Below are 12,799 nucleotides of genomic sequence, written 5' to 3' on the forward strand. Positions count from 1 at the left end.
ACACCACCCACAGATGTCAAGGTCCCATGTAGGGACCCTGGGAGAGAGAGGATGTCGGTGTAGACGTGTTTAAGTGTTTTAATCCGGTCGAGGTCAGGGTAGGGGAAACAACGCTCCTTGGATGTAGTTGGCAAGTTCCACCTGAGTTCTGTCGGGTGTGGAGAATGTTTCCACACGTGGAAGAAGCTGGTTGCACCCCCAGTGCCTGGGGTCCTGGTCTTGGTCGTTGTTTTTGCCACCGGTTGCTCTAGTAGAGGCCAGTTCCTCGGGCATCCTTTACCGAAGACAGTTGGGTGTTGACCTCCCCTTGGCTGACCCTCCAGGGCTGGAGCCCCTACCTGCCAGCACCGGCACCAGGCGTGCACGTCCTGACCCCAGCCAGCCCTCGCCCCGCCCTGTCCTAGGGGTGGAGCATGGTGCCTGGGAACACGCATGGTGGTTCTGTCCCTTCAGCTGCCGCTCTGCTGGTGAGGAGAGTCTGACGCGGTCATGGTGGAGAGGGGAGGAAGGGGCCCAGATCAGGTCAGGGGGCAGCAGGAGAGGATGGAAGAGAAGAAGTGATTCTTAAACTGCATCTTCTCTGTGGCTGGGCCTCTGCAGTTGATCCCTGCTTTGTACCCTAACCCAGGGTGCTGGTTTTCTTCCCCAGACCTGGGTCCAGCCCTGTCCCTTGGAGACGCCCTGTCCAGGCCCCCTCCTCAGCCCTGTGAGGAGGCCCCCTTGCTCCTGTCCTTGTCCCTTCACACTAGCTTTTTCTGTCCCTCTGCCTCACCCAGTGAGCTCCTATTCACCCTTTAAAACCCCAGTCACTATCCCCACCTCTGGGAGACCGCCTCCAACTGTGTGCCACCCCTTCCCTGGCCACCCCCTCCCCTTGGTGGGAATTAGTGGTTCTGACTAATCTCAACCATACCCTTTCTCCACCTCAAAAGCTCAAAGATTCGTTGATGGATCGGCCTCTCCCACTGGCTCAGTTTCCTTACCACAGGCCACACGATAAGATAGATGTCTCTCTACGTCATGACCTAGTCCACACACTCACACGATTAAACAACTCCAGAAGCTTCACAAACTGCACTTCTCCTGACCACACACTCTGCTACGTTCTGTTGTTAATTCATTCAGTAGACGGGCTGGAAGCTGCCGTATCTGCAGCCTGACCACCGCCAGGTCCAGAGCCACGAGGATGAAGATGAGGCTGTGTCCTCAGGGCCAGCTCAGTGGCAGGGCCGGGGGAGACCCCCGACGTGTGCTGTGGGTTTTCGCAGGCTGCCCCTGGCGGGGTAGGGGGGACCGGCCAGCGGGGGCTCCCTCATGTTGCTATCCTCTCAGGCACCCCGCTCCCCCGCCCCCACGTCAGGAGGACATCTGTGATGTGGGCGGTGGCCGGGCGCCACCTGCTGGAACAGTGCACGAGGTGTCACAGAGCCAGGCCTGAGACCCAGTGAAGGGTCCGAGAAGGGCCTGAGTCCATCGGGGCTTTGAGCTGTAAACCAGGCCGAGTCCCAGCAGCTCCCAGTTGTCTGTGGAGCTACGGTGGAGCTGAGTAGCCTCGTGCCGCAGAGGCCCATTGGCCTACCCTCCCCTCTCTGCCTTTGCAAAAACCTAGTTTGCCCCTGCTTTAAACAAGTGTTTGTCACACGGCTCACAGAGAATGGTAAATGGGCAGACCGCCAGGTTGGGACTGTCTTAGCCACCCCCACCCTCCACTGTCCCCGTGCTTGCTGGGGAGCAAGGATCCGGTCACTCCAGGGGCCAGACATGGAATGACTCTTTGCCACCCAGGACAGTAGAGGCTGAGTGACCCCTGACATCAGGCTGCCCTGCAGGTTTGGGTGTGGGGAGGGACCGACCTCTCTGCAGTCATGTTCTAACTGTCCGGTCCTCAGGCGGGGCTGGTGTGACCTCCCACCCCGGGACGGTGGGTTTAATCCTCACAAGGGCCCCAACAGCGTAGCCTTCAGCAATTGTGGAGTCCTTGTGAGCGGTCCTACAGTCACCTCGCCATCAAGAGACGGACCACCATATGACCCAGCAGCGCCACTCCTGGACATACGGGCGGACAAAACTCTAATTCAAAAAGATACCTGCATGCCAGTGTTCATGGCAGCACGACTCACAATAGCCGGGACGTGGAATCAACTAAATGTCCATCGACAGAGGAATGGATACAGAAAACGTGGTGTGTATATACTCGGTCACAAAAAAGAATGACATGCCATTTGGAGCAACATGGACGGACCTAGAGATGATCATACCAAAGGTCAGACAGAGAAAGACAAATACCATAAGATGTGGAATCTAAAATACGACACCAACGAACCTGTGTGTGAAACGGAAGCAGACTCAGGAGCACAGGGAACAGATTGGCGGTTGCCCCGGGGAGGGCGTTGGGAGAGGGCTGGAGGGGGGGTTGGGGTCAGCAGCGAAGCTCCTATAGAGAGTGGCTAGACAGCAAGGTGCTCCTGTACAGGACAGGGAACTGTAGTCAGTATCCGATGGTAAATCATCATGGAAAAGAATATTTTAAAAAAGGATAGTTAGAAAAAAAAGAATGTGTGAAAATGATTTTGTGCTCGAGGGAGTAAAACTAAAAACCACCACCACCAAAAAAAAAGAGTTGGAGTCGACGAATTCCCTCCCCTGGGCTCTGGGCTGCCTTAGTGACCAGATCCTGAGGCCACGTGACACTGTGTGATTCCAGGCTGTGCAGCCTCGTCCTCAGCCTCGGGGACGCTCTTGGAAGCCCCAGTCATGGCGCCCTGAGACGCGGGCCCACGTGGGGCACTGGGCCAGCCCATCATGGGTGGCCCCGCCGAGCTCAGCCTTGGGGCATCCCACCCGTGAGTGGGTGACTCTCTGGGGGATTTTGACCCCAGCTCTCTGGGTCACTCGTCCGCTTGAGACTGCCCGGCTGAGCCCCCAGGTGGCACAGAGCAGGGAAGCCCTGTCTGGGCCCTGTGAGCGCAATGAAACGGGTGCTGTTTTACCACACCAGGGTGGGGAGGTTGGTCACATCCCCCAGTGGTTTGAGCGAACGTGTCATTTCAAATCCTCATCACCGCCTTCAAGGGAAGTCGTCTTGCCTCCACTTTTACAGATGAGGAAAGAGGTTTTTTTAGTTCAAGTCAGGCCTGACTCCCAAACCTGGGGTAAACCCACCACCCACACCACCCGTGCTAACACAGGCATGCGTACTGGCCGTCTCCTCCAGGCCCTGCAGACATCTCTGTTGATCGGCACTGGTCTCACTCCCTTGCTGGTCCTTGGTTACGGAACCCCAGCCTATCTGGGCGGCCTCTCATCCCTGATGTGACTCCTCCTTTACCCCCGTGACCCCGGACAGGACACCCCTCTCCTCCAGGTGGACCCTGGCCGGTGTGTCACGAGGGCCGGCTGAGCCCCCAGAGGTTACCACAGACTTGTGTGTGCAGGCGTGTGCGCTCAGTCACGTGTGACTCTTTGCGACCCCATGGACTGTAGCCCGCCAGGCTCCTCTGTCCATGGGATTCTCCAGGCAAGAATACAAGGGGTTGCCATTCCCTTCTCCAGGGCCTCTTCCCGACCTAGGGATTGAACTTGCGTCTCCTGCATTGGCAGGCAGATTTTTTCACCTCTGAGCCACCAGGGACGCCACAGACCCCGTGGACGGCGTTTACAGAGGGCAGAGCGGCGTCAGATCGTGAGCTGCTGCAGCCCCATCCTGCTGCTCCAGCTCTGGTCCACCAGTTTCTAACTGGGCAGAGTCCTCTGTGCCGCTGGCTTGTGTCTCCGAGACAGTTGGGGAGGGGCGCAGGGCCCCCCTCCCGCCTCGGCCTCCCTTCCTCCTGACTCCCCCACCAGCTGGCTGTCCTCCATTCTTCTAAGTCCAAGGCTGGCATGACCTGGCCACTCGGTCTCAGCATGGTGTTGCCTGGCAGGGAGGCTTCCCATGCCCACGCCCCCATCCCACCCTCTGTAGCCCCAGTGTCTGGCCCACCACAGGCCCAGTTCTGCTTGCGTTCGTTGGTTGGTTGTTTGGTTGATGAAGTGCCTGCCCTGTACTGGGCATCCAAAACTGGGGATACAGGTGGGGGGAGTGGCCTCAGCCTGGTATCGCCCAGTGACATCCACGGGCATCAGCTTGCCCGGCTCCATTCCGGCCCGCCTGGGTGCCCAGTGCAGGGGTAAGGGGCATTGGAGGGAAAGCAGATCGAGCTGGACACTGGCTACAGGCTTGGGGGTGGTGAGGAGGGCGGGCTGGACCGGCACCTGGATTATAGTTTATCGGTGACAGTCTTGCCCTGATTTCAGAAGTGTGTCCAGCGCCCCCGCCCACCTCCCCCAGGCTCCTCAGTGGGTGGGCTAATCTACGTAACCTCCCTAGGTGTCCAGCCTCCACCTGTGAGCTGGAGGTCTCATCCCCAGTGGCTGTGAGTGAGGACCTCAGGGTGCAGAGTCCACGCGGAGCTGCCAGGGTCTGAGCTCCCAGACTGGGACTCAGCCTCTCACCGTGGGAAGGAGGAGACCACACAGCCCGGCGTCTTGGTGGCCTTGGTTTCCTCCTGGGCAGTATGCTTGCCGTCTCACGGATGTGCCCTCCTAAGACCCAGACTCAGGCCGAGAAGCCGGCAGGCAAGGCGTGTGTTCAAGGTCATCGCCCACAGTGGTTTGGCCCCTTCCTGCACCCACGGCCCCAGTCCCCAGCCCAGGTTGTATTTCCTCCTGTGCTAATTTCACAAAAGACACAGCTCACACTCCTGTTGATTGAACAGTTTTGTGCTGACAGGAGGGAAGATTGGTGGCAGAGTTATCATCCCCCAGAGCGTGGGCGATTTGTCTGGCTCGGAGGAGCCCCGGCGGGGTGGATATGTTTTATGGCGGGCCTGGAAGACAAACACAGGCATTTATATGTCACTTGTTGCAATATAAATGCTAACTTGTACTTCGTTCAAAACTTTTAATGAATTGTATACGTTCCAGAAGATTTACAGGGTGAGCGCAGTGGCTCAAAATGTTACTTTTAACATATTTGTCAGTTTGGCAACAGCACCAAAAAAACCTGGAGGATATTGCGTTCAGAAATAAATCATAAATAGATGCATCTTAAAAGAGGTTTATTTTGGTCGTTAATGGTTGATGGGCCCCCCAGTGCAGGATTTAAAGGTAAATTATGCAAAATCAAAAATAAACCTTATAATACTTCATCAAACATGCATAAAACTGTCAGGCCCAAATAAATTCTCTCAATTAACTTGCTTCAGATTGTGATTGCATTTGCTAATTTAATCAGCTCCAGAATAATCTGGAAGCCCAGAAATGATGGATGGCTGTGCAGGCACGCCCCGGGGAGCAGGGCAGAGCCAGCCTGGACAGGACTGGGAGGTCAAGGCCCGCCTCTCCCCTGGGCAGCCTTTCCCATTCCCATCTTGGCGGCGAAGCCAGTCAGCCAGGCCCTCTGCTCGCGTCCCCGTTAGCTGCTGCCCTGGGGCTGCGGTGGTGGCCTTCGCGCGTGTCACCTGGTTCGCCAGGCCTGGACGTCACCACCAGGAACCACACCCACTCTGGTCTGGCCTGGCTCCAGAAGCCCCGGCGCTCACGCCATCGATGTGGGTGCCGGCTCCGTAGTCTTTTCTAGAACAAAGGGAAGTGAGACGGACTGGGAATGGTTCTCTCAGGATCTGCCCATTCCTCCCTTTGATTCTTGATTAAATGAAGGTTTTTTAATTAAACTGTGTTTTACCCATTTCGTGGGGGAGGGTGGTGGCAGGCCATCAGGTAGGGGTGGACCCGTGCCCTGGGCCAAGGCCTGAAGGGGGAGGAGGTGTCCTCTGCTCGAGGCCTGACCCAAGGCAGGCACGGAGCTGAGCTCACCAAGCGCGCTGTGCGGTGTGGACCCGGGCAGTCTCGTCTCCCCATCACTTTGCTTCCAGTCTGACGGAGCTGTGTGCCCATTTCTCTTGGTACCTGCCGGAGACTGTCTCATACAACGAGACCATCCAGACTGGAGAAGTCACCAAGGAGACCTCCACAAAGCTTTATGCTTTAAGGGAGGACTGTGTCTTTGTGGAGGGTCTTTGTTTCTTTCTTGTAAAATCTGGTGAGTCTGTTTCAACCAGAACCACACCTGCTTCTTGTGTAATTCTAGCAGATGAGAAAGGAAAGCACCCACAAACACGGAGAGAGAGGGAGGCTGGTGTGCACCTGTGGGGCTGAACAGGGGTTTGTGGGCCACTCGGGGCTTCAGTCTGAGCTCCTGACTGATGCCCGGATCTCGGGACCCCACCTCGGGACCCCCACCCCACCCCAGAGCCCCACGTTTTGGCAGAGGGCCTCTCTTAACCATCAGCACACTCTGTGTCTTCCCTGCTTCCCCAGCTGCCCTGTTTGGTCCCTTGGGGACCAGCCTGGCTCTGCCCTGGGACACAGGAGGACACGCTGTGTTCCTTGGCGCCTGCTTTCTGCTGGCAAAGGGCTCTAGTATTTTGTTTTTCAGAAGTGGGACTCTGTTGGGCACCTGGGTTTGCGTCCTGCTACCCGTCCATCCTAAAGGAAATCAAGTGAACGTGAATTGGCAGGACTGAGGCTGAAGCTGAAGCTCCGATACTTTGGCCACCTCATGCAAAGAGCTGACTCCTTAAAAGAAGACCCCGATGCTGGAAAAGATTGAAGGCAGGAGGAGAAGAGAATAACAGAGGATGAGATGGCTGGATGGCATCACCAACTCTGGGAGATGATGAAGGACAAGGAAGCTTGGCATGCTGCCATCCATGGGGGCTGCAAAGAGTCAGACACGGCTAAGTGACTGCACAACTCTCCCACTTGGCCTTTCAAAAGGAACATTTTCCATGACAGCAGCCACTCTTCATAGATCTGGGCCCGTGTATCCCAGCACACGATGTTCTGTCACTTACCTCATCATTCCTCTCTGACCGGACACGGGCACTGACCCCAGTGTTTTGGTATCGTGCACAGTTCTGTGATGGACACCCTGGCACATAAAGCTGGGTGCACATCCATTTCTCTTCCCTTGGGATGCAGTGCGGATGCTGGCCAACTTCTTAGAGCCCCTGACAATTGTCGTGGCTGGACACCTGCTGTCTCTGCAGCCACAGAAGAGTGAGGGTCGAGGCTCTGGGCTGGTGGCGGGGACTCCCCACCTGAGGCTCTGCCTTTGCCACCCCTCGCCTGCTCTTGCCGATACAGGCGCAGGCTCCTGGGAATGGGGTCATGTTTGCTGTTATTTAGTCAGTAGTGTCCGACTCTGCGACTCGCTGGACTGAAGCCCGCCAGGCTCCTCTGTCCATGGGATCTCCCAGGCGAGAATACTGGAGGGGGGTGCCATTACCTTATCCAGGGAGTCTTTCCCACCCACGGATGGAACCTGAGTCTCCTACATTTCAGCCAGATTCTTTACTGCAAACCCCCGAGTGTCCATGCCTCGGAGGAAAGCTGCAAGCTGCTTGTCCTGGGGCTTCAGCGGAGTGGGCTTCTGTAGAAGCGCAAAGGGTGGTGGTCTGAGACACGGCAGAGGGGGACACTTATTTGGAACACGGTGTCTGAGCTCAGGATGGTCTCAGCAAATTCACTGAGGGCCACTGAGGTCAAAGAACAGCGTGCTTCCTGGATGGTCCGCCCATAGGGCACCGAACTCACTCAGCAAAAGACGGGCCCCGGAGAACACTGTGCTCAGTGGAATGAGTCGGCACGGCAGACAAGGATTGTGTGATCCCACTCGTGGGAGGGCAAGGTGGTGAAGAATCGGCCTGCCAATGCAGGAGACATGAGACTGGGGCTCGATCCCTGGGTTGGAAAGATCTCCTGGAGGAGGGCACGGCAACCCACTCCAATAGTCTTGCCTGGAGAGTCCCATGGACCAAGGAGCCTGGTGGGCTACAGTCCATGGGGTCACAAAGAGTCTGACATGACTGAACGGACTTAGCACACAGGCACGCACACAGGGGGTCAGACCCTACAGAGACCGGAAGTATACGGTGGGGCCAGGGCTGGGGCAAGGGAGGGGGCGTGAGGCTTTAACAGGGACAGAGTGTCAGTTTGAGAAAGTTCTGGAAATGGACGGTGGTGACGGTGGCACAACAATGGGCATGGACTCAGTGCCACTGAACCGTGCACTTAAAAATGGTTACGATCATAAGGCTTGTGTTATGTGTTTTTGATAATTTAACTTATCCCATATGGATCTAGGTTTTTTCAGTTAATAACTATGTCATATGGTGGATGTCCTTGTCCTGGTTTCCTTGGGGGTTTTTTGGGCACGTGGGATCTTAGTTGCCCAAGCAGGGACTGAACCCACTCCCCCTGCGGTGGAAGCTCAGAGTCCGAACCACCTGATTGACAGGAAATTCTCCTGGGTTGTGTATATTTTATCACAATAAAAAGGAAAAGAAAAAGAGAGGGCATTAAAAACATATATTCCTAAGTGCTTTTGAGTTTGCATAAGAGGCCCTGGAAGAGTGCTGTCCCTGTGTGGATGGTGGGCTTCGGGCCTGACGTCCCAGCCCGACCTCAGCCCTCACACAGGCCGAGTGGGTGGCCTTGTGCAGATGTCCACTGAGGTGTGCATGCGTCCCTGCCAGGTTAATGCCTTTGAAACTGACCTGTCCCTCCCCATCACACCAGATATCCTTCCAGATGTTTCCAGCAAACTCCTGCAGCTGCCTCCACTGGGACTCTGAGCTTCTTTCTGCGCCTCTAGAAGCTCTCCAGCCTGGTTAAGGGTCCTAGACCTTCCAGCCCTGCTGGGGTTTGAGAATTTAGTGCAAGGAAATAAATGAACCTGGGGAGGGACAGAAGCTTCCGTCAATACGTGCCCCTGGAGGCAGGCCTGTGCTGGGGGATCCCGGCCCCATCCAGCTTCCTGGCTGGCAGAGACAGCAGCCCCAGCCTGGGTGGCGCTCACCTGGCCAGGTTCCTCGTGGGGTCCCCGCTCTATGGAGATGCAAGGCTCCTGGACTCTGAGATTCCAGCATGGAGGCGCTGTGAGCAGTAAAAGGGTCCTAGGGACTGGCCTGTTGACCCTCCGGGAAGAACAGCAAAAGCTGCGTGCCCCTCTCCCCACCCCCAACCCCCACTGCCCAGAAACTGCCTCTGGGTCCCGGGGTCAGTGTCCCCCATGAAGGGACGCTCCTGAGCCCATTCACCAAGCACTGGCGGGTCCAGAGCGCCCTCGGGGCCTTCCTGTCCTGGCTGCATCTCTGGGTCTCAGCACCCATGGAGCACCCTCCTCCGTCGGGGGTGGGGGCAGGCCACGCAAGCATCAGCTCTTATCAGTGCCCGGCTGACGCTGAAGCGGACCAGGGCACCTCCCTCCATCACCTCCACCCCCCTGTCCAAGGGCCCTGAGAGCCGTGCTGCCTGAGAATGCTCAGGGTCTCAGGCCCAGGACTCAGGCGGCTGGATCCAGCGTGTCCTGAAGGCGGCCACAAACTGGCTCATGTGCACTCACCTTGTGTGTCGATGCTGTGTGGCATACTCAGTGGGGCTCCCCTCTCCCATGGTCTGGGTCTGAAGGGACAGCCTCCCGCAGCCCTCCCTGCCCGCTCCCAGGAGTTAAGGGCAGGTGGCTGGCAAGGGCCCTTTCCCTTATGGGCTGATGGTCCCGGCGCTGGTTCCCTTCATTTAATGGAGACAGTCATAGCATCAACTCTCACTACAGGGCAGCGACCCACTGTCACCGACCTAAGAGTGTGTGAACCGAGGTCCACCATCGTTTTATAACCGGCAGAGGAAGAAAACATACCGCCAAACACTCACCCTCCTGCCGGTAAGAACAAGGACAGGTGAGCGTCTCAAAGGAGCAGGTGCGCACCTCCGCGCCTGCGCAGTGAGGCAGCTCAGCCCCGAGGGCGTGGGTGATGGAGCCGCAGCACCGGAGGCCTGGCCCGCCCTGGGGGTGGGGGGACAGAGGCGCCCGCAGCTCTGCTGCCGGGGCTCAGCCTGGCTGGTGCGCGCGGCGGCCGGCAGGGAGCGCCCCCGGGCCGGGATGCGCGCTCGGGCGGCGGCAGAGGTCTCCCCGAGGCAGCGCGGGCGCCGGGCGACCGGAGCACGCCAGGCACCCCTGCCCACCACCGCTGACCGCGCAGGGCGCCGGGGCCCCCCTGCGCACCCCGCGCACCCGGAGGCACGCTGGAGCATCCCGGCGCCGGGCGTCGCCTGCGCTCCCCGTCGCCGGTCTCTCCCGGGCCCTGGGGCGTCAGCAAGAGGAGGGGTGCGCTGCTGCGAGTCGGGTGCAGCCGCACCAGGAGCCCAGGCTTTTTTTTTGAGGGGGCGGTGAACAGAGCGCTGATCCCAGGAGGAACTCGTATCCCCCTGTACATGGGGACCCCGGGGCCAGGGCAAGTGGGGGCACTCGGAGGTGGGGGGCGAAGGCAGCGCCAAGAGGAGGGCTATGCGTCCTGACCCGGCCACTCCAGGGTCCCCACCCGCCCTTCGGACCTGCCGAGAGACCTCCCTGGACGGACCCACTCCGTCGGTGGGGGAGAGGGGGAGGCGTGTCTCCCTCCCGCCGAGAACCGCGCTCCTCCGGCGGCGCTAGGGGGCGGCCTCTCCCTTTCCACCGGCTTCTGGGACACCTGGTTCTCCGGATCCGCGGGGATGGGGGTGGGCGGGCTCGCTCCGCAGCCCCACCTTCAGCGCTGAGAACCTCCCACCCCCAGCGGCCTTCCTCCTGAAACAGGATGAGCCATCATCAGATTTGGCGTAGGGGGTGGGGACAGGGACACCCCTGATGGGGGATGCCTCTCAACAGAGGCCTGGGCTTTTGTGTAGAGAGAAGAGACAGACAGACAGACACGCACACGCAGAGAAGGGACGGGGGAAGAAGCCTGACTGCACAGGTCCAGGACGGGTAAGGCGGGGCTGGGGTCCTGGCTCCAGGAGGTTGATAAACTAGTCCCCTCTTGCCAGGGTGGAGGCGCCCCCACCTCGAAGGGATGGGCATTATGAGCCCCCCCTATTAAAGGAGGCGAATGGGGCTGCTCCCACGCTAGTCTGGACCCCGGAGGCGGGGAACGCTGTAAGGCTGCTGAGAATGTTGGGGGGTGGGGGCCATCAGCCTTGCAGGAGCGAACCACAGATTTCCCGGCCCAGGTGTCTGGTGGGTGGTCTCCCAGCTCTGGTTAAGTGACTCCGGCTCCCCTCCCCCAGGGAGTTTGGGGCATAGCCTGGGTCTGCCCCCACCCCAGACAGCCCCACCTCTGCCCACCGTGTCTGGAAAGCTCCTCAGGTTTGAGACACACATCTCTTGGGCAGAGGAGTCTTCTAGGTACAAGGGAGACCTGCAGACCTGCGCGCCTGAGAAGGGTAGCTCATTAGGTCTGGGGCGACCTCCGGCTAAGCTAAGAAAGGCTTCTCATAAATAGTTCTGCAGAAGCACTTCAGTTAAAAAGTGAGCCCTGATGGGGTCACTTTAGGTGTGTATATGTGGACCATCATTTTAGAGCAGTTACAGGCTCACGGCAAACATTGAAAGGGAGGTACAGAGATGGCCCGCATGCCCCCCAACCACTGCGCACCCTCCCCTGTTATCTCCCACCGGAGCCATCCATTGATCACAGCTGACGAGCCCATGTTGACAGTCAGCATCACCCAAAGTCCGAAGTGTTGTAGGGTCCACTCTCAGAGTCTTGCGTTCTAAGGGCTTGGACCAGTATGATGTCCTGCGTCCACCACTGGAGCATCACACAGAACCGTTTCGCTGCCGTAAAGTTCCTGTGCTCCTCCTGCTCAGCCCTCCCCTTACCCGGGCTGATCCCCGGCTTTCTCCTTTCCTTCTGGAGTCTCTCTAGGGAGTCTGGCCAGGCCGGGTCCAGGATTCGCACACTTGGATGACGAGACGTGGCTTTGGGAATGAAGGAACGCGTGCCCTCAGGACAGGCCAGCCAGGCAGAGACTGACCACTGACCTCGGCACGCAGGTCCCGGAGGCAGCACCAGCCTCCACGCAGAGGACCCACTCCCGGGAAGCAAGGCTTAGCCACGTCCTTCGGCTGGCCAGCCGGGCAGCACAGTGGCCCCTCCGTGGGGCTGAATCGTGGCCTTCCTGAGCTGTTTGGTTGTAAATAGCCAAATGGAAGAACCAGGACAGGGAGAACTGTAGGCCACTGGGAGGCAAGGTGCCCGGCTGGCTCCCGGTCAAGGTGGGAGAGCCTACAGCAGGGGTCACGCAGTGCCGAGCGGCTGCACCGAGGGGGGCAGTCTGCTTGTGTGTCCAGTGGCGCCCCCTGGCGCGCCTGCCTGGCTGGCCTCGCTTGCTGCTGTGCCCACTTTCTTTTGCCGAGCGCTTGAATGATTCCATGGATGAACAAATGCTTCCTCCCATGCGTCGACTGCTGCCCTGGGGGCAGGACCGGAGGCCGCACCAGCTGGCTGTCAGAACCATGGGGAGACAGTGTGGCTCACCTGTGCCCCCCGCCCCGCCCCAGGGCCACTTATCTGCAGACAGGGTCCCCGAGGGAGCCAGAGCTCCACAAAGGCCCTCCTACATTTGACCAGCCACGGAATCCTCAGCCCCTCCTGCCAGCTCATGGTAACAGCTGGGGAACCGTCCCCCCGGGGTGGGGGCGTGCTGCCCAGCCCTGGCTGGACGCGGGCACAGGGGTGAGGCACTCCATTAACATTGCCGCAGGGTCCCGCGACTGTTGATATCAGCACTTCAGGGTTATTTATGAATTCATCTATTTGCCGGGACAAGCTTTTCTGCATTCGGTTGCCATGGTTGCCTTAAAGCCAGTATCTTATTAATTCTGCATGTTATGAAATAAATTTAGATCAGACAATCGCAGTGAAGGTTCTTTTTTTTT

General features: G+C 58.5%; 1 long non-coding RNA gene across 1 annotated transcript; it reads left to right on the plus strand.

Moving 5' to 3' along the window:
* Positions 1–10,190: 10,190 nt before the first annotated feature.
* Positions 10,191–12,780, plus strand: LOC139185880 (uncharacterized). The gene is made up of 2 exons (XR_011569491.1): positions 10,191–10,846; positions 11,778–12,780. It is a non-coding gene; the product is annotated as an uncharacterized lncRNA (long non-coding RNA).
* The last annotated feature ends 19 nt before the right edge of the window (positions 12,781–12,799 follow it).

The sequence above is a fragment of the Bos indicus genome, chromosome 11 (genome assembly GCF_029378745.1).
Source record: "Bos indicus isolate NIAB-ARS_2022 breed Sahiwal x Tharparkar chromosome 11, NIAB-ARS_B.indTharparkar_mat_pri_1.0, whole genome shotgun sequence".
In the NCBI taxonomy this organism is placed as follows: Eukaryota; Metazoa; Chordata; class Mammalia; order Artiodactyla; family Bovidae; genus Bos; species Bos indicus.